The following is a 22,118-nucleotide window of genomic DNA, read 5'->3' as shown; positions in this document are numbered from 1 at the left end:
GTTACGAACATTGTTAGCTGCATGGTGACGCGTGCTGGCAACCATTCACCTTAGGTCATAGACGAATGCATCCATAGGTCATAGACGAACGACACTGACCACCACACATCACACTACCTCAAGGCAGCAGAAGCAGACGACACCATGGAGCGCCATCCACCCTGACACCTGTTCCGACTCCCCGGCCTCTGCAGCACGCGCAGCACGCGAACAATTTTGTTTATAATCACTGTAATAATAGTTGCACCTTGGATCTGGTATGATATGCACTCTCACACTACACTGACCCCCGACCCTGACACCGAAGTCACCCCTTTGTTCCGCCCATCCGCGTTAAGCGTGACATTTATTCGGGTAACGGACAAACTAGATATGTCACAGGCGTCACAGAGCCTGGCGCGCGAAACGTTACTTTCTCTGCGTCGAACGACACTACCCTCGCTTGCGGCATTGTTAACCCCTGCGATTACTTTCCCCATTCATGGCATGACAACAGACTCACTCCGGCAAAGCTGCAGGCCTCGACGGTGTATTTCACATGGTACTTAAAGCCTGTGCCCCCCAGCTGTGTGGAGTACTCAGTCAAGTCTTCAGCCTGAGCCTGCACCTCCAGAGGGTCCCTGTGCTGTGGAAGACGTCCTGCCTCGTTCCTGTGCCAAAGACGCTGCGTCCCAGCGGCCCTCAGGACTACAGACCGGTGGCTCTGACGTTCCACATCATGAAGACCTTTGAGAGGCTCGTCCTGGAGCTGCTCAGGCCTATGATCAGGCCTTTCACTGGTCCACTGCAGTTCACCTACCAGCCCCGCCTGGGAGTTGAGGACAGCATCATCTACCTGCTGAACAGAGTCTACACTCATCTGGACAAGCCTGTGAGCACTGTGAGAGTCATGTTCTTTGATTTCTCCAGTGCTTTCAACACCATCCGTCCGGCTCTTCTGGGTGAGAAGATGGCTGCGATGCTGTGTGTGCTCGTGTCCTGGATTGTTGATTACCTGACGGGCAGACCACAGTATGTACGCCTACAGAACTGTGTGTCTGACAGAGTAGTCAGCAACACTGGGGCCCCACAGGGGACTGTCCTCTCTCCATTCCTCTTCACCCTCTTCACCTCAGACTTCAACATAGAGTCCTGCCACCTTCAGAAGTTTTCTGATGACTCAGCAATAGTTGGTTGTATTAAAAAGGGTGATGAGAGTGAATACAGGACTGTTGTGGGCAACTTTGTCAATTGGAGTGAGCTGAACCATCTGCAGCTCAATGTGACTAAGACAAAGGAGCTCATAGTGGATCTGAGGATCTGTTTCCATCCAGGGGGTCCCTGTGGACACTGTGGAGGTGTACAAGTACCTGGGGGTGTACTTCAATAACAAGTTGGACTGGACCAGAAACACCGAGGCAGTCTACAAAAAGGGCCAAAGCCGACTCTATTTCCTACGGAGGCTGAGGTCGTTTAACATCTGCCGGACGATGCTGAGGATGTTCTATAAGTCTGTTGTGGCCAGTACGATCTTCTTCGCTGTCACATGCTGGGGCAGTGGGCTGAGGGTTGCAGACAACAACAGACTAAACAAACTAATCAGGAGGGCGGGTGATGTCGTAGAGAGGAGCTGGACACCCTGACGACTGTGGCAGAGAGGAGGATGCTGTCCAGGTTTCAGTCCATCTTGGACAATGTCTTACACCCTCTCTACGACACACTGGCCCAGCAGAGGAGAACCTTCAGCAGAAGACTCCTCTTACCCAGATGCACCACAAAGCGCCACAGGAAATCATTCCTGCCTGTGGGCATCAATCTCTACAACGCCTCCCTCAGAGAGTCAGACTCTCTGTAACCTGACCTCAAAACATGGACTTCCACTTCTGCACCTTCTTCTTTTTGCACATTTTAACTGTACATTTTACACTTTACCATGTGTATATAGATATGTTTATATATATATTTATATATAAATATGTTTCTTAATAATTATTATATGTTGTATGTAGATTTGGAGTTGTAACAAAAGTAATTTCCCCCTGGGATTATTAAAGTATTTCTGATTCTGATTCTGATTCTGATATTTCTTCTGTAACGTTTCCGGGAGCGATAATCTCGCCTCTACCATGTTGTACTGGCCCACCGATTGCGGTGCACAAGGGGTCACGACGCCTTGTGGCTTTGCGGCCTTCACCTACATCAGTTCCTTCCCCAGTCTTGGTCCGGCATTTGCGCCCTCATTAAACTACGTCCTGCTGTTACCATACTGGATAAATTACCACCCTCCCCATTATCGTGATCCCGCCACCAACCGCCACCATATCGCCAGACAAGAACTGACGTCAGCCGGAGTCCTCCCCTGGTGGGGTGCAGTCACTAACGCCCACAATATCAACGCTCTCGACATGCGTTTAGAGAACCTCACCGCCCTTGTCACTGACGGCCTCTCCGCTCTCACTCCTTTTATGGCAGCCACACGCAATATGTTACTACAACACCAAGCCGCCCTCGACATCATCCTAGCTTCCAGTGGCGTCCTCTGTCATGTTATCAGCCATTCGTACTGCACCTACATTCCAGATGCAACCGGCAATATCTCGTAGTGGGCTTGGGCCTCCTTTTAGTTTCATCATGTTGTATTGTTCCCCTCGCTCGCGCAGCCGTCACTAAACTCGTTTCTTCCACTTTCGTCCATTACTCTGCCATTCCCCAGATGGACGCCCCCTCCCTCGACGATCCCTTTCCCTTATCCCTCGACTTTGACTCAGATAACGACATTTTCACAGCTTGTTGGGGACCTCCGTCCCTCTTCCCTTTATGATGGGTTCTCTTAAACCTTCGGATGTGAGTGCCTGGATGTTCTCAGGTTCGCCGACGGAGGTTTTCTATATATCTGTCGATTATCTGCTTATTTTTTGAGTGCTAATACTTTGCTGTTTCTGTTTATTTAGACGAAATAGAATGATAGATAGAATATTTTGCTGTTTTCATCTATTTTAAAGTATGTTCATATTTTGCTGTTTTTTAGATGATTTTCTTTCGTACTGTTGATTAAATATAAACAAAAGGAGGGATATGTGTAGGCAAAATCCTCCTTTTCCTTTTCTACAATAACATGTTTGTCAAGCACTATCTGAACAGCATGCATCCTAAGCAAGGACTTCCTATTCCCATAACAAGGAACACCTGTGACCCACTAGCAGAACACACAAAGGCCCATAGTCGAAGGCAAATCCTTACAAGGACCTCAAGGTCATCAACAGACAGGGCAGTACATCACACAGATAGGGAGGCACGTCACACAGACAGGGCAGTACATCACATAGATAGGGCAAGTACCTCACACAGATATGGCAGTACATCACCTCACCCCAAGTGTCTTACACATCGCACCACATATATACGCATGCACTTCCTATATCCAGCAGGACGGGTGAGCTTGACTACAGGCTGCGTCCTGCCATTCGCTCTTTCCCTCTCCTCTCTTTGCAAAGACTAACTCTGTTTCTCTAAAATAAATGTACACACAACAACGAATTTGTTCACGATCCTTTATTACAGAAATTACCACGACACCAACTAACTGATTCCTAAAACATAATGCAGTAAGTCAAATACTATAGAATAAAATAAAAAATATATAAAATAAAATAAAATAAAATAAAATAAAATAGAATAGATAAAGGGAATAGGCTTATGTATATGGGATAGACTTATGTATATGGGATAGGCTAATTATGTACATACAGATATGTGCATAAAAGTGGCATGTGAATTGAGAGATATACAGCACAGTATACAACAGTATGGCGCAGAAATACAGTCACACCGAACAACCCAGAACAGTGACACAGTATGTGGTACAGTATGCTGCATACAGTACAGTAAGGTAGTCGAGCCTATGTGTGTGGCTCAGTGAGTACTTCAGCTGAACGCACCACCCTCCGCAGGGCCCGCCTGTCCTGAACAATATGCTGTCCACTGCTCCACAGTAGAAGGACTTGAGGATCCTCACCGAGACCCGGAATTTCCTCAGCTGCCTGAAGTGGTAAAGAAGCTGCCTCGCCTTTCTCACTAGTGTCTGTTTGTAAAGTCCATGTTAAATCCTCTGTGATGTGGACTCCCAGGTACTTGAAGCTGCTCACCCTGTCGACAGAAGTCCCATTAATCACCAAGGGCACGTGCTTCCTCGGTGGTAATCCTCACCTAAAGTCCACAATCAGCTCCTTGGTTTTGCTGACATTCAGGTGGAGGCTGTTGTCCTGGCACCAGAGTGACAGGTCAGCCACCTCCTAGCGGTACGCCTTCTCATCACCGTCGGTGATCAGGCCCACGACAACGGTGTCGTCAGCAAACATGATGATAGTGTTGGAGCTGGTCACACAGTCATGTGTGTACAGGGAGTACAGTAGGGGGCTGAGGACACAGCCCTGGGGGGATCCTGTGTTCAGAGTGAGGGAGCTGGACATGTGCTTCCCCACCCTAACCACCTGGGGCCAGGCTGAGAGGAAGTTCAGGATCCAGGCACACAGTGGAGTATTCAGTCCAAGCTCCTTCAGCTTGACAGCCAGTCTGGTGGGGACTATGGTATTGAAAGCTGAACTATAATCTATGAACAGAAATCTCATATAGGCTCCCTTCCAGCCATCCAGGTGCGAGAGCGTGGTGTGCAGTACCTGGGAGACTGCGTCATCTGTGGATCTGGGATAGCTGAGAATTTAGATATAAGATTGAACACCTCCGGTAGGGATGATATCCTATCAGTCAGTGAAATGGGTAGGTTGTTCCATCGAATGAGTTCTACTTCAATGGATTTGAGCAATGGAGTGAAGTTAAGGGTAAACAAATCTGACAGATTGGTGGAGATATCAATACCAAGGTATCTGATATTGCCCATTGTGATGGTTAAGGGAAGTTTCTGGGTTGCAGCATTGCAGTCCCCACCACTGAGTGGTAAGGCCGTGGTTTTAGTCCAATTTATTGAATAGTCTGAGATAGCTGAGAATTTAGATATAAGATTGAACACCTCCGGTAGGGATGATATTGGGTTCCGTATGTACAACAAGATATCGTCTGCATACAGACTGATTTTGTGAACAGAGTTTTCTGTTTGTATGCCTACGATATTATTGTTTTGACTGATGGCCGCCGCGAGGGGTTCAATAAAGATGGTGAATAGTAAAGGAGAGAGCGGACATCCTTGTCTTGTGCCGCGTTGTACTTTGAACTGTAACCATTGGTGATGACAGAAGCAGATGGAGATTTGTAGAGGATTCTGATCCATTGAACGAGTGACTTTCAATCCTCTTGTTGAGGATTGAAAAGAGATATGTCCAATTAACTCTGTCAAATGCTTTTTCGGCATCCAAAGAGAAAATAATAGTCTTTAAGTTGTTCCTTTGAGATATGCTGATCAGACCAAATAAACAATGCATATTGCTGGATGAGTGTCTGCCTTTGATAAAGCCTGTTTGGTCTGGGTCAATTATAAATTCAATTACTTTTTCAATTCTGTTGGTAAGAGTTTTACTAATAATCTTAAGGTCTCAATTAATAAGGCTTATGGGTCTATAACTGGAGGTGAGGGTTGGGTCCTTATTGGATTTCAGCAAAACCAAAATGAGAGCGGTATTCATGTGCGGAGGCATGGTGGAGGTTGACTTAATCTCTCTAACCATTCTGATGAATAATGGCGATATAAGTGACCAGAAGTGTTTATAGAATTCCACTGGGTAGCCATCTGATCCAGGTGATTTATTGTTGGGCATTGAGAAGAGAGCGTTCCTGAGTTCTTCTACAGTAAGTGGTTTGATCCAAGGTGGTAGCCTGCTCTGTTGAAAGTTTAGGAAGGTCAATATCATCAACGAATAAGTGAATGTTTGATATATTAGATTCATTATCCAAGTGATAAAGCTTATAATAAAAGTCTCGAAAAATGTTATTGATGTCTTGCGGGAAATATGTTTTCCTACCCTGTGGATATTTGATGGCTGTAATCAGTGTTTTTTCTCTATCGAGTTTGAGTTTGAAGTCTCCTCCCAATATAATATTTGATTCAGAGAATTCTAAGAGTTTTGCTTGAAAGAAACATCTCCTGGATGCACTGGGACGTATCTTCAGTTATGTATCCTGAGATCATTGGGTGTTTCGGGTCTCGCAACATCAGACACCCTCCCCCAGGTGACCCAGCCGGGGTTGATCATGCCCTGGCTTGCGTCCCAGTAGCAACCCACGGATCTGCCCTTTTGAGCCACAGCCACCTCGTGGCTTTCTCTGCCGCTTCGCTTGCGGATTTAATGGCCCTCTTCTGGGCCGCCCCTGTCACGCCCAAACGGCCTTTGGGCGGCCCAGGACTTTGCAGAGAGAGCGTCCTGCAAAGCCTCTGCAGCCAACTTCTATTGGCTCGTAGAATGTCCCCCAGCCCCTGCCCCTGCACTCCTCCACCAGTTCCTGATATTTGGCACGTTTCCTTTCGTTGGCTTCCTCAATGCGCTCTTCCCAGGGCACTGTAAGTTCCAGCATGATCAGGTGTTTTGAAGCCTCAGAGGAGATGATCATGTCTGGCCGGAGAGATGTTGATGCAATGTGCTGGGGGAACCTCAGCTGTTTTCCCAGTTCAACATGCAACTGCCAATCAGGGGCTGTGTGGAGGAGTCCTGTTGTTGTCTGTGGACATGCCCGGGGTCTTTCTCCAGCCTTGATGAAGGGGGCTGCCTTCTTCGGAGCATGATGGTGTTTGCTGGTGCTGATGGCCGAGGCTATGCTCTCAGCAACTGCTTTCAGAACCTGGTCATGGAGCCAACGGTAGCGACCATCAGCCAGGGACTTTGGGCAGCGGCTAAGGAGATGTTCCAAGGAGCCTCTTCCGGAGCACAGGGGACAGAAAGGTGTCTCGCCCTTCCCCCACACATGGAGGTTCGCTGGGCTCGGAAGGGCATCATAGACTGCCTGCACAAGGAACCGGACGCGGTGGAAGTCTGCCTGCATGATGTTTGACCAAGTGACTTTGCGCTGCAACGCGCTCTCCCATCTTGTCCATGCCCGCTGCTGCCGGAGTCCCACTGCCCTACTCACTCGCTCCTCCTCCACACCTGCTCGAACCTCTTCCTGGAGTAGATGGTGTCTCTCCTTTCCCCGGGCCTGACTCACTTGGGTCTTTGGGAAATAGCCTGCTCTCCCTGTCGCCAAGAGCCCTACCAGTGCTTTTTGCCTTAGGCATGACTCTGCCACCTCCACTGCCTTCTCAGCCTTCCACTTCCTTCCTGTCCTCACTTCAATCCCAGCTGACGACACCTTGCTGTCCCTAGAATCCCTGTACTGTAGGGCTTCTCTTGTACGTGCCACCTTGAATTCTTCAGTGAGCCCACTGAAGGGTAGCTGGAGGGTGTTACTTGTCCCGTACAGGGCAGCGCTGTTAAGGCTGCGGGGAAGGCCCAGCCACTTACAAAGAAAGCCACTGCTCTTCCTTTCGAGGGATTCCACAGTTGTTACAGGGACTGCGTAGAGGAGGAGAGGCCACATGACTCTGGGCAGAATGGAGTGCTGGTAGATCCAGGCTTTAAATCTACCAGGCAGGCCGGACTTGGCCACGCTCCTAGTTGTACACCAAGAGCTTCCCCAAGCTCTTGGCTGGTTGCTCCGTGATGGATGGGATTGCAGTTCCAGAGATCGAAAACCGGAACTTGTCCATCACCTTCCCCCTCTTCAGTTCCATGGACCTCGACTTGGAGGGCTTGAAACTCATCCTAGCCCATGTCTCTCCAATCCCTGCAAGATCCACCTGCTCCCTGGGACCGATGTTGTTGTGATGGTAAGGTCGTCCATGTAGGCTTTTATAGGGGGCTGGCGAACACCTGATCTGGATAGGGGCCCTCTGCATTCCACCTCTGCAGCCTTGACCACCATGTTCATCGCCAATGCGAAAAGGGTAACGGAGATGGTACAACCTGTTGTTATTCCCTTCCCTAGTCGATGCCAGTCTGATGTTACTGACCCAGAAGTGGACCTGAGCCTGAAGTTGGCATAATAATGCAGGATCGGGTGCTTGATCTTGCTGGGAACATGGTGGAGGTGTAGCGCAAGCTCAACCAGTTTGTGTGGGATGGACCTGTAGGCGTTAGTCAGGTCCAACCACAACACAGCAAGGTCACCTCTCTTCTCATGGGCCTCTCTGATTAGCTGTGTGACTACACCAGTGTGCTCTAGGCAGCCGGGAGCTCCAGGAATCCCACCCTTCTGTACCAAAGTGTTGATGTAGTTGTTCTTGAGGAGAAACTCAGTCAGTCTTCGGGAGACGATGCTGAAGAACACCTTCCCTTCCACACTCAGTAGTGAAATTGTCCGAAACTGGTTGATGTTTTTCGAGTCCTCCTCCTTGGGAATCCAAACTCCCTCTGCGCACCTCCACTGGTCGGCCACTCTCCCCCTTCGCCAGATCACCTTCAGGGTCTTCCACAGGTGCCGGAGAAACTCTGGGCAGCGCTTGTAGACGAGTAGGGTACACCACTGCGGCCTGGGAAAGATGCTGAGCGGGCTGCCTTGATGACCTCTTCAACCTCCTTCAGGCTAGGCTCTGTCAACTTGAACTCTGCTGTTGGTGGGGCAGGGCTGATGAGAGCTTTGTTGGGTCCTAGATCTTGTTCCCTCAGTGGGTCGCTCATAGTGTTCTGGAGGAAGTGGTTCACTTCTTCTCTTGAGCACTCAAGACGGCCACTGCGTTTATCCCCAAGCAGCTGTTTAGCATAACGGAAGGGATTGGCAATGAAGGCCGCTCGCCTCCTGGCTCTCTCTTTTCCCCGCCTCCTGTGCCACTCTGCTCTCTGGAGGGTTATCAGCTTCTTCCGCAGGATGTTATGCAGTTCAGCCAATGGTTGCTTCTCCTCCTCAGTAGCTCCCTTGAACTGTTTCTTGAGGGTTTGAAGCTCCTGGCGCAGTTGGTGTATCTTAGTGGCCCTGCGGTTCATGGTGTAGGAGGTGGTCTTGGTGTTGCCCTTCTCAGTCCAACCAAATCTTTCTGAGCCATAGCTGACGATGATGGTGGTCATCGCTTGGAGTCTGCTGTCAATGTCTCCTTTGGCTGTGGCTCGAATGATGTTGGACACGTCCTCGTCAAACTGCAGCCACTTGCTCCGTCTGCTTGCTGGGGGCCATTTAATCCACTGCTGTGGAACTACTCTGCTGGGGTTGGGAGACTCTGGTACGTGGAGGAACTGGGATCTGTGGGTTGCCTCCTGTCCGGGCTCCTCCTGCGTCTCACCAGGTCCAGGACCTGTGCGTTGTACCTCGCTCTCCCGCTCCAAACATTTCATTCTGACCTGATGGATATTTGAATATATGTTGTGAAAGAAATTTGGGTCATCCTCATTGGGGCCATAAATATTAGCTATGGTTAATTTGATGTAACCTAAAATTCCATAAATCATTATGAAACACCCTTCTGGGTCTGATATTGTGGTTTTATTTTGATATGGGATACTTTTATTGATCAATATAGAAACGCCTCTTTTTTTGAGTTGTATGATGCAGAAAACATCCGATTAACCCATTTAGCTTTGAGTTTGAGGTGCTCAGATGCAGTGAGGTGAGTTTCTTGCAGTAAACAGAAGCTGGGGTTCATCCTGGTGAGGTGATTTCGGATTTTGCTACGTTTAGCAGGTGAGCCCAAGCCTCTGACATTCCAACTAACAAACTTAATGGGTGTCATTGAAGTTAGTTAGGAGGTGATGGCACAGTGCATCCAAGGTAATAGCGATACTACTGTTCCCATGCTTTCCCATAAATAAGTCTGGGATTTCCTCCTTTACATTCCTTTTTACTGTCCTCGTATAGCAGGAAGTTTGTAGGGATACATATCTACTCAAACAAATGCCAAGTGCTATTATAAGCATGCTAATTTCTACATCTTGCAGTTCATAATTACCAGGATGGGGTAGAGCACCTTTCGCCGGTCATTGATCTCCCAGGGAGATCAGCGTGGTTCCTTTCAGCTCCCGCCCTTTGCTTTTAACCAGCTCCTTGTGCTTGAAGTGTTGGTGTTGATGGAGCGGGGATGGTTCCCTACACGGTGTCCCAGTTGGTGAACCTGCGGAAGGTGATCTACTTCACAGTGTCCGTCGGGAGTTTCAGGGTGGTGGGGAGAAAGTCTTTAACCATGTTTTCTGGGGACTGTGTTGTTTTCTGGGATCCCAGAAAATATGAGGTTGTCCTGCATACTTCTGGATTGTATATCCAGGAAAGTCTCTTTCATTATTTATTTTATTTTTTTACAACTTCCATCTCTGCTGTGAGACGCTTTGCAGAGGTTTTCAGATCCGCATTGTCTTTTTGCATCTCACCGACAGTGCGGTGCAGGAAATCAAGGCTGGCTTTGATCTCGGTAATGTCTCAGAGAAGTGCACCAAGCACGTCCAGCTTTTTGTTAATCTCATCCAAGACCCTATCATCTCCAGCACCCGGGATGAGATCGTCTGTGTCCATTGCTGAGTCGGTCATCTTCCTTTTCGTGGGATTATTGCGGTTCTGGTACTCGTTATAAAAAAAATCGATATAATGCTCGAGGTCCTCCAGTTTGGTTTTGCGCTGTGTTCCCTTTTTTTAAATTTATATATACAGTATAAATATTATTTACAATTCGCTTTGTTATCTGTCAGTAGCCGGTTTGTTATTCAGTGTAGCAGGGCGCCGCCATGTTGAATCTCTACTCACTTCCTCTTCTCGCAAGATTACAGTATGCTCCCGTTCCCTGGCCTTGGAATTTAAATGCGAATAGGTGCTGGCAATGGGAATGTAATGGGACGCTGAAAAATTGAAAGCACAAAGCAATCATCGTGTACCATTGGATCTCAGGTGGTATGTTTGAGAGTAGTGTGTGTGGATCAGGCACCACTGGGGTTTTTGCCTTTACTTCTGAATTGGCTATTCTCAGATCATGCAACAGTCTGTAATTGTTTGCGTGAGGTTTTTTTATTGGAAATATCAGAGAGTTGCATGTACTCTGTGTTTTGATGAGAATGCCTGCTTGCAATCAACCCGGGATGGTGGGCTCAATTCCCTTGACCGCTGTTGGTGTGGGGGGTGTTGTCTTTTGTAGGGTAACCTGGTCCCCAGCTTCACTGTGATATGCACATGTTCGGCTAATCTTACTAACACTACATCCGTCTTGTGTTTTGACCATAGCTCCTCTGGAACATGATCTATCCAAGCCAAGCATTTTTCATTGCATAGCATTTGTGTTACTTCCCTATTGCCTACCAATATTATTTCTGTTTGTCGCTGATCTCCTGTCTTGTTTGCTATTCTAATTAACTGTTTGTCTTTGGACAGGTGGATGTCCGTTGGTAGTTGTCCGTTGGCATCCAGGTCTGTGTTTGCAAGCCTTGTTTGACCATTGGTCCCAGATGGTGTGACTCATATCCTTCTTCAATCATCAACATCACATGCGGTATTTAGTTCTCGACTTGGAACCATGAGGATAGTTTGTTTGCTTGGGATACTGTTGCCGCTGCAGCACTATATACAGTGTTTCTGGAGGAAGTTCTCATCCCAACATTCCTGATAGTCTCTGTCACCTTGGTCATTGTCAAATTTCATGGTGCAGAGTAGAAGTAATGTTGGCTCTTTGGGATTCTGCAATTTGGATCGGACCCATGGCATCCATTCCATCCATTTTCATTTTTATGCAGGGATTCTGAGAGGCTGACATGGATTCTGTCTGCTGTGCACATGATTTTGGCTTTTAATCAACATAATATATTTCTTCCAGTTAGTTGATGGGGGTTTGTATTAAATAGAGCGGTGCAACTATTGTTTTTCCACCAGTTAGCATGGGTATAGGCTCTGTGAGGGTTATAATTTGGCTTTTCCCAGAGAAACTGAAAGTCTTTACTAATGACTTTGAGAGGGGGAGTCCAGAGCCTTTCTTCCCAATGCATGAGTATGTTGCACCGGTGTCCACCATAAACATGTGTTCCTGGTCGTAGATTGTCACAGGTATGGTGGGTTCTTCACTGAGATGTGCTGAGATTTCTGGCAACATCCCTTCCCCCTCTGGTTCCTCTGGACACCCCTATTTTGGCCATTGCCAGGCCGGTCCTGTCCACGGGTTGGTTGGACAGTCCCTCCTTTGATGTCCTGTTTGGTCACATCCCTAGCAGACATTTTACATCCAACTTCTTTGTTATTGGAGTGGCTGGTGTTGTTCCTGGGGCTGTTGGTTGTAGGACGACTGATTGTATCGTTGGCACCCTGGTCCTGCGGATTGTGGTGGCCATCTCCAGTTGCCTCTTTGCCCCTGGCCTATCATTATGGGCTTTCCTCGTCCTTGTTGTGTTGGTTTATAGGTGCCACCAGGGTTCATAACATGCACATGGATGGGACGGAGTGGTGGAGGGGGTGCTGGTGGTTGGGGTCCCGGGTGTGGTGTAAGGTAAACACCTTCCACTGGGGGTGCTGCCACTACCACTGGTGGTTGCATCTGGGCTTTCATTTTGCCTTTTTTCATTGTCTTTGTTTTTGTTTGACAGTTCACCCAGTTGCAATTGGGCCAGCTAGTTCATCAGCTGTTTAGTTTGCTCTTCCTGGTCTTTCTTTGCTTTTCTCTGTTGGTCCACATGATGTACTCACATGCGGTTTCCTCCACCTAACGTCAGTCCAGACCCCCACCAAAAGCATGCACACATCATCGTCTGACCAGCGATGGACACTCGTCAACAGGTCCCCAGGCTCGTCCACGAATGCTGCCCACTGCTCCTGGCTGTGCCCCCGGAGGAAGGACAAGCCTAGGATGGGTTAAATGCAGAGGCCTCGTTTCACCGGCCACCATCCAAAGCATGTGCATGTGTGTGTGTGTGCGTGCATGTGTTGTAGTGTGGTGTGCTGTGTGACAATTAAAGATTCTTCTTCTTCTACATGTTCAGTAAACATTTCCCAATCCATCTTCATTATGCCCACCACATTGTCCAACCATTTCTCCACCTCCCCGTCATGCTTTTCTTTACCATTACTTTGAAGGTGCTTTCTGCTGTTTTGTTTGCATTCCAGGGCGCAGTGCATTGCACTGCTGCCTCACAGCAAGAAGGTCCTGGGTTCGATTCCCGCCTGGGGCGCTGTTGGCACGGTGCTCCGGCGGGTTATCTCCCAAATAGGAGCCTTTCTGTGTGGAGTTTGCATGTTCTCCCCATGCTCACATGGGGTTTCCTCCACCTCACGTCAGTAAGGACCCCCACCAAAAACATGCACCCATCATTGTCTGACCAGCAATGGACAATTATCACCTGGTCCCCGGGCGCGTCCACGTATGCTGCCCACTGCTCCTGGCTGTGCCCCCAGAGGAAGGACAACCCAGGATGGGTCAAAAGCAGAGAATCCATTTCACCGGCCACCATCAAAGCATGTGCATGTGTGTGTGTGTGCAAGCATGTGTTGTAGTGTGGTGTGTTGCGTGACTAATAAAGACTGTTTCTTTCTTCTTCTTACCAGTTTCCTCTTTCCATCTGTGCTAAAACATGTGCATCTGTGCTGGAACACTCAATTTCCCTCAGCATTTTTTGCTTCCAGTTTGAATGGGTCCGTCTTCTTTGGATACTGCTTTCAAACTTGTTCCGATACCTTTGTTTGGATACCTCCGAAACCAACATGGTTGACCAAGTTTCCTTTTGTCATCTGGTCCAGGTCTGCTGCTGTGAATATGTCTGTTATGGAGTGTTTGCCTGCCAGTTGCATTAGCAGAGCTTTCATGTCTCCCGGGCCAACCTGACTCCTGCTGTGCTTTCTTCCAGGGCAATGAACCATTTGTTGGCTCATCCTGTGAGTTCTGGTAGTTGTCCAGCCAGGCCTACCATAACCATAAATGACCATGGTACATACTGTGTGCCCTTTTGCTTTGTTAGTAATGGCAACATGGCCTCTCCTTCTTCTTCATCCGTGCTTTTCACTTTTTCTTGTTCCGGTTTTCTGTTGGCTTGGCTTCTTAGCTGTTTGTCTTTGTGTGTCACCTTGTGTTTTCTCTTTGCCTCTGTAGTGCTCCTTAGGGCCTCTTTTATTCTCTGTTTTGATTCTTCCAATATTCTGTTTGTCTTCACGGTTATCTCAATTGTCTCAATTATTCTTCTTGATTCCTCTAATATTTCTTCTTGTTTTTTCCTGTTCTCTTTCTGTCTTAGCTGTTTTCTTGCCTTCTATCCACAGGCTGCCATGCACTGTTCTCTGTGTGACTCCTGTTCCTTCTTCATCTTAGAATGGACTCATTGTTAGTTTCGTCTGTCTCAGTCTTACTTTTTCTTCTATCTTTGTTCCCTTTTGTTTTCTCAGGGTCCGGTGTGGAAGTAGTACGTGGTCTTGGTTCGCAACTTTTCTTATCTGCATTCACTACCTTTTGGTATTGCCTCTAATGTTCTTTTTTCCAATGGATACTGACCTATTTCCGTAATCTGTTTCAGCAGTTTGCTTTATTTCCCTAGAAGGGGCTCTTCCTGTTTCCCACTTTCTAATTTCTCTCGGGAAAACTCCTGTTGTTTTTTTTTTCTGTCTACCCCTGTCCATCATGCTCACTGTGAATTTCCATGTTATTGGTTCTATCCTCATCTCTCCCTCAAATGGCAGTGATTCATCTCCACTTTTACCACTCACTATTGAGTTTCCCAACCTCAGTGGGCACTGTCCTATTCTGAATGGGTTCTTGTCTACTGAGTAGGGTGGTGGTTCACGCTTTGGCCCTCTGTGCCTGTTTCTGATTCCTCCTTTTTCCTCTTTCTATCTTTGTCTTCCTTTTTCCTATCCCTCAGTCTCCTTTTCCATTTATTTTCTTATCGCTAAAATGCTTGCCCTGTAAGCTTCCTCTTCTCCATTAAAACACCTGTCTTTCCTTGTGACATTTTCCCTCTTATTTTGATACTTTTGTCGTGTCCTTTATGTAATTTGATGACATTTGCTATCTCCTCACAACAAGCTGCATCAAAGGCTGAGGCGGTACTCTTATTCCATTTTTCCATTCATTTTAGGATCTGTTTTTTATCCTTCGGGTGTCTTTTCACTATCAATTCAGGCTTTGATTGTCACTATAAATTTCCCTACAGTCACTGCTGCCGTGTATTTGTTAGCTTCACAGTGGTGTACTTTTAAATCCTCTGACCTGACTGTTTGGAGTATTCTTCTTATGTCTCCCCACTTTCCTGTTTGCCCCCTAACTTTTCTTGAAATAATTCTAATTAATAGTTGGGGTTCTTATAATTGTCTGGCGGTCCCCTCTATTGTCCACCCTCGGGCACCCCAAAAAACAGGTTCAGTGGTATGGACGTTGTCCCATCTGGGTGATTACACAAGTAGTCTAGCATTTGATTTAATGTGATAGGTCAGATTTTTCAATATCGTAATCCAGTTTATTGCTGGGAACTGTTCCTGCACTTGCTGTAAGTTTATCCACCTAGTGAGCTGCCACAATTTTAGTACAATAGGCTGCGAGTCCTGCCAACACTCTTCTCCCTTATCATTTAATGTCATGGTTTCTCCAACCAAAAATGTGTCCTTATTCCTTGCATTCTTCTATCTATTTATCACCGTCCATATAAGCCCCTTAACAGTTCTCTGGTTTCTGTCCTGTAGGCTCCTAGCAACTGACTTAACTCCCTGCCCGGGACCACCTTTCCAATCTATTTACTAGATCCATAGGAGTGGTATCCACAGGATTTCCATGCACGCATTATCATCAAAAAAATATCACAAAACAATCACAAAACCATCACGTTGAACTTATTACATTTTGATTCTTGAGAGGAGAGGCTACGTACTGTCAGTTACTCGAGCGGGTACACCCTGCACCCAATGCCAACTAGTACTGTAGATATAATAGCTATGCTTACCTTTGTTTAGTGGCCGAGCAGCAAGCAGACCATCCAAGTCCCTGCCCCCATGCCTCTCCTGGCTGGCTCGCCAATTCAATATGGGAGAAAAATCTTCAGCTGGGCCAGGTGTCTTCAGCTCTTTCAACACACATTATTTTGCTAAAATCTTTCACATATCAATCCTGTTTGTCTGTAATTGGTTACCAAACTTTTGAAGGCGTGGCCTGATGCACTTCGCGGCCATAACTGTTCAATGGTAAATTGTATTGCACGCAAATCTTGGAGGGTTGTACATATAGCACATTGCACAAATGTGTTGCAATTCATGCAATTAATGCTACAGTTCATTAAACTACTTCTGTAGCGTTTGTCATAGAAACTTAGTTTGACTGTCAAAATATTTTAATGTCAAATCTTCTTCAGGAGATGTTTGCAATTATTTTTCTTTGTAGTTGTCCAGAAGTATGCGAGACAACCTCATTTTTTCTGGGATCCCAGAGAACAACACCGAGTCCCCAGAAAATATGGGGAAAGACTTTCTCCACTCCGCCCTGAAACTCCCAACGGACACCGTGATGCAGATCACTTTCCACGGGGTTCATCGACTGGGACACCGCATGGGGAACCATTCCCACTCCATCATTGCCAAGTTTGTACACTTCAAGCACAAGGAGCTGGTTAAAAGCAAAGGACAGGAGCTGAAAGGAACCACGCTGTGTATGAACGATCAATTCCCCCGGAAGATCAACGACAGACGGAAGATTCTGTATCCTATCTTGAAGGAGAAACCGGCAGAAGGGTAAACGCGTATCGATGGTTGTTGATAAACTATATATAGACGGTCTGTTATACCAAGACTCGCCCAGCACACCCTGGTTATTTTGATCATTATGTATGTATTATTGTAATTCTAGTTATTATATACAGCAAGATATAGAAATAGGCATGCTATCTATGTCAGGATTTAAAATATCGCTCACTCTCATCTCACCCTCCTAATTCCCCCTCCCTACTTCTCTCATCATCTCACCTCCCTAATCCCTCTCTCCTCACTTCTCCTATCACTCTCACTCTATTATGTCTAATCCGTCAGGTTCTGTGTTTATCTTTGTCTACTTGTCATTTGTTTGTGTAGCTATGTATCCCTACAAACTTCCTGCAGTACTATGACAGTGAAAGGGAATGTAAAGGAGGAAATCCCAGACTTATCTATGGGAAAGCATGGGAACGGTAGTATAGCTATTACATCGGATGCACTGTGCCATCACCCCCTTACTAACTTGAATGACACCCATTAAGTTTGTTAGTTGGAATGTCAGAGGCTTGGGCTCACCCGCTTAACGTAGCAAAATCCTAATTCACCTCACCAGGATGAACCCCAGCTTCTGTTTACTGCAAGAAACTCACCTCACTGCATCTGAGCACCTCAAACTCAAAGCTAAATGGGTTAATCAGATGTTTCTGCATCATACAACTCAAAAGAGGTGTTTCTATATTTATCAATAAAAGTATCCCACATCAAAATAAAACCACAATATCAGACCCAGAACGGCGTTACATAATGATTTATGGAATTTTAGGTTGTATGAAATTAACCATAGCTAATATTTATGGTCCCAATGAGGATGACCCAAATTTCTTTCACAACATATATTCAAAACTCTTAGAATTCTCTGAATCAGTTATTATATTGGGAGGAGACTTCAACACAGTACTGGATCCAAGTTTATACCATTCTCAAGCCAGAAATATTCACAAATCCTGGCGTTCGTTGGACAGTATAAAAAAATATATGAGTGATCTTGCTCTTGGGGATTGTTGGCGATCAAATAACCCACTTTCTAGAGAATACACATATTATTTACCACCCCACCAAAGTTTCTTTAAAATCGACCTTTTCTTGACATGTAACTCCACACTGTCCAAAATCACTAATCCTGAATTCCACCCGATTGTAATTTCCGATCACGGCCCGATTAGTTTCAACATGATAAATGAAACAAACCGGAACCCTCCTAGCAGGTGAGGTTTAACACCTCACTTTTGACAGATAAAGAATTTAACCATTTATTTTCCAGAGAATGGATTTCCTTCATTGAACTGAATGACTCCCCAGAAATATCAACATCCTTACTCTGGGAAACAGCTAAGGCAGTTCTAAGAGCTAGTATAATTTCATTCTCCACTCACAAGAAAAAGAAAGGACAAGAATGCCAAAATAAACTGGAACAGCGACTAAAGGAGTTGCACTCCCAACAAGCCCACTCATCCACTGAGCAAATCCGAAATGAAATCCGGACAATTACATTTCAACTTGATAATATCATCCATCAAAAGACACAATTCCTTATGCAACGAACAAGAGCAAATTGTTTTGGGGATGGTAGCTCAGGAGGTAGAGCTGGTCTTCTAGTAATCTAAACGTTGCTGGTTCGATCCCAGGCTCCTCCTGCTAGCATGCTGTAGTGTCCTTGAGCAAGACACTTAACCCCTAATTGCTCCTGATGGCTGCGTCCGTCGGTGTTTGAATAATTGTAAGTCACTTTGGATAAAAGCGTCTGCTAAATGTAATGTAATTTTGAATTCAAATCAGGTAAATTTCTTGCCAATCAATAGAACACGATAGAGAAAAAAAACGTAATACAGCCATCAAAGATCCACAGGGTAGGATAACATACTCCCCACAAGACATCAATAACATATTTAGAGACTTTTATAATAACCTGTATCACTCGGATAATGAATCTATTATATCAAACATTCACTCATTCCTTGATATTATTGACCTTCCTAAACTATCAACGGAGCAGGCTACCACCGACCACTTACTCTACAAGAACTCAGGAAAGCTCTCTTCTCAATGCCAATACCCAGTGGAATTTCATAAACACTTCTGGCCACTTATATCCCCATTATTATCCCCATATTCATCAGAATGGTTACAGAGGTCCAATCAAACCTCCTTCATGCCTCCGCACATGAATACAGCTTTCATTTTGGTTTTGCTCAAACCCAATAAGGACCCAACCCTCACCTCCAGTTATAGACCCATAAGCCTTATTAATTGGGACCTTAAGATTATTAGTAAAACACTAACCAACAGAATTGAAAAAGTATTTCCATTTATAATTCACCCAGACCAAACCGGCTTTATCAAAGGCAGACCCTCATCAAGCAATATGCGTTGTTAATTTAGTCTGATCAGCATATCTCAGTGGAACAACTTAAAGACTATTATTGACTCTTCAGATGCCGAAAAAGCATTTGACAGAGTTAACTGGACATATCTCTCATAACTCAACAAATCTGGCTTTGGAGAGTCACTCATTCAATGGATCGGAATCCTCTACAACTCTCCATCTGCTTCTGTCATCACCAATGGTTACAGTTCAAAGCCATTCTACAACACGGCACAAGACAAGGATGTCCGCTCTCTCCTTTACTATTCACCATCCTTATTGAACCCCTCGCGGTGGCCATCCATCAAGACAGTTATATTGTAGGCATACAAACAGGAAACTGTTCGCAAAATCACTTTGTATGCAGACGATATCCTGTTGTACATACGGAACCCAATAGAAGAAGAAGAAAGAAGAAACAGTCTTTATTTATCACGCAACACACCACACTACAACACATGCTTGCACACACACACACATGCACATGCTTTGATGGTGGCCGGTGAAATGGATTCTCTGCTTTTGACCCATCCTTGGCTTGTTCTTCCTCCAGGGGCACAGCCAGGAGCAGTGGGCAGCATACGTGGACGCGCCCGGGACCAGATGATAAATGTCCATCGCTGGTCAGACGATGATGGGTGCATGTTTTTAGTGGGGGTCCTTACTGACGTGGAGGAAACCCCATTTGAGCACGGGGAGAACATGCAAACTCCACACAGAAAGGCTCCTATTTTGGGAGACAACCCGCCGGAGCACGGTGCCAACAGCGCCCCAGGCGGGAATCGAACCCAGGACCTTCTTGCTGTGAGGCAGCAGTGCAATGCACTGCGCCACCGTGCCACAGTGCAATGCACTGCTGCAATATTATCCCTACCTGAGGTGTTCAATCTTATATCTAAATTCTCAGCTTAGACTATTCAATAAATTGGACTAAAATCAAGGTCTTACAACTCAGTGGGGGGGAATGCAATGCTGAAACCCAGAAACTTCCCTTAACCATCACAACGGGCAATATTAGATACCTTGGTATTGATATCTCCACCAATCTGTCAGATTTGTTTACCGTTAACTTCATTCCATTGCTCAAATCCATTGAAGAAGACCTCACTTGATGGAACAACCGACCAATCTCACTAATTGGTAGGATAGCAGCAGTGAAAATGAATATAATTCCAAAAAATATATATATATTTTCAATTACACTGGTGCAACCAACAGTACATTGGTTTAATACCCTAGACTCAATAGTTAATAAATTTTATTGGAAATTCAAGAAACTGAAAATAAAACTAGCAACACTACAGAAATACAAAGACTGTGGAGACCTAGCATCCCCAAACTTTAGATACTAGTATCTAGCAAACCATCTTCAATTTATAACTAAATGGTTACAACCAGAGCAACAATTGGCCCATGGAGGCCGAAACATTGAACAAACAGAATGTCAGGAGTTATCATTATCTCATCTTCCATTCCTTACTGATTCTTCATAGGGCTAGTTGTTAAAATCCCTAAATTTTCAGCACAACAATTGAGAGGATTGGGAATGGTCATCTTGGGTGGGGTGAGTTTTTTGCACAGATCACGTGGTGCCACGAATGCAACACATCTTCAGTTGTATGCTCCGGCTTCATTGGGTGTTTTCGGCCATTTATCACAAGACACCCTCTGCCGAGGTTGGCCCACCACAGGTTGATCAGACTTGAGTGTGTCGCACGGTGGCACCAACATGATTATTTGGCAGCCCATGTTGTGTCCCTCTGTTTCAGCCACAGCCAGTGACTACTCCGCTGGGCTGCAGTGGCAAGTTCTTTGATTGCCCTCCTTTGGGCCTGCCCTCTGATCCCTACCTCCTTCAAGAGCCTTGTGGTGGAATTGGCTACAAAACCTCTGCAGCCCAACTCCCCTGGCCACACCTTCATGTTCCAGCCCCGCCCCTCTGCCTCTGCTGCTAAGTTGGCATACCGCAGCCTCTTCCGTTCGAATGCCTCATCGATGGCCTCCTCCCATGGGACAATCAGCTCAACGATAAAGACTCACTGGCAGGACTTGGACCAGAGGACAAGATCTGGGCGCAGGTTGGTAACTGCAATTTCGGGTGGGAAGGTGAGCCTCTGGCTGAGGTCTACCCGCATTTCCCAATCCCGGGCTGTGTTCAGTGGGCCAGAGTCTGGGAGTGATGGCTTGGTTTGCCGTTTCTCCCCTTACCGCATGAAGGTTGTTCTCCGTGGGAAGGTACTCTGGGCATTTAGAGGCATGGCATTGGTGGTTACCCTCTTGTTCTCGATTACAGGAGCCAAGCATTTCAGCCCTCGGTTGTGGCGCCAGGTGTATCTTCCTTGCATTAAGCTGGTCTTGCAACCCACCAAGATGTGTTTGAGGGTTGCTGGGGCTGCACACTGGAGACACGCTGGGTCCTCTCCATACCAGAGATGTAGGTTGTTTTGGGAGGGCAGGACATCATAAGTGGCTCTGACGATGAAACTTGGCCTATTCAACTCCATGCCCCACATCTCGCGCCATGTAATTTTCCTCCTCTCCACGCCATCCAACTTCATCCAGCGGCCTTGCTGGGCTTGAGAGACTGCCTTGGCACACCTGGCTGCTTCCTCCTGGTTGCGCACCTCCTCCACAACCATGTTCCGCCGTTCGGTTGGAGTAGCCTTTTTCCATGTGGGTGTTGTTGTTGCCAAGCCAAGGCATGTTGGACATGCCCCACTACATCCCGGTGCCTGAGGGCCGTCTTTGCCACCGCAACTGCTGCCGATGGCTTCCATGTCCTCCCCGTTGCTAGGGTTGGAGCAGCACCTCTGACAAATGGATCCTGGGATTCTGTGAGAGTCATCTCCAGCCTTGATTTGGCACATTTGTACTCCTCCACCAGGCTTGAGATTGGCAGGGAGAGGGTCCCGCTGCCATACAGGCCAATGCTGGTAAGGCATCTCGGCAGTCCAAGCCACTTCCTCACTTGTGCATTTACTAGCCTCTCTAGCCAATTGGCATGGGATAGAGTGACCTCATAGATGGAAATTGGCCACATGAGATGGGGCAGCAGCCCAAACTGAAAGCACCACAGCTTCAGCTTCCCGGGGAGAGCAGTGGTGTTGATCTGATTGAGGCCACT

This window comes from Zeus faber (assembly GCF_960531495.2).
Source record: "Zeus faber genome assembly, chromosome: 13".
Taxonomy (NCBI): domain Eukaryota; kingdom Metazoa; phylum Chordata; class Actinopteri; order Zeiformes; family Zeidae; genus Zeus; species Zeus faber.
The sequence above is the reverse complement of the archived record's forward strand: the minus strand, read 5'-3'. Positions refer to the sequence as shown.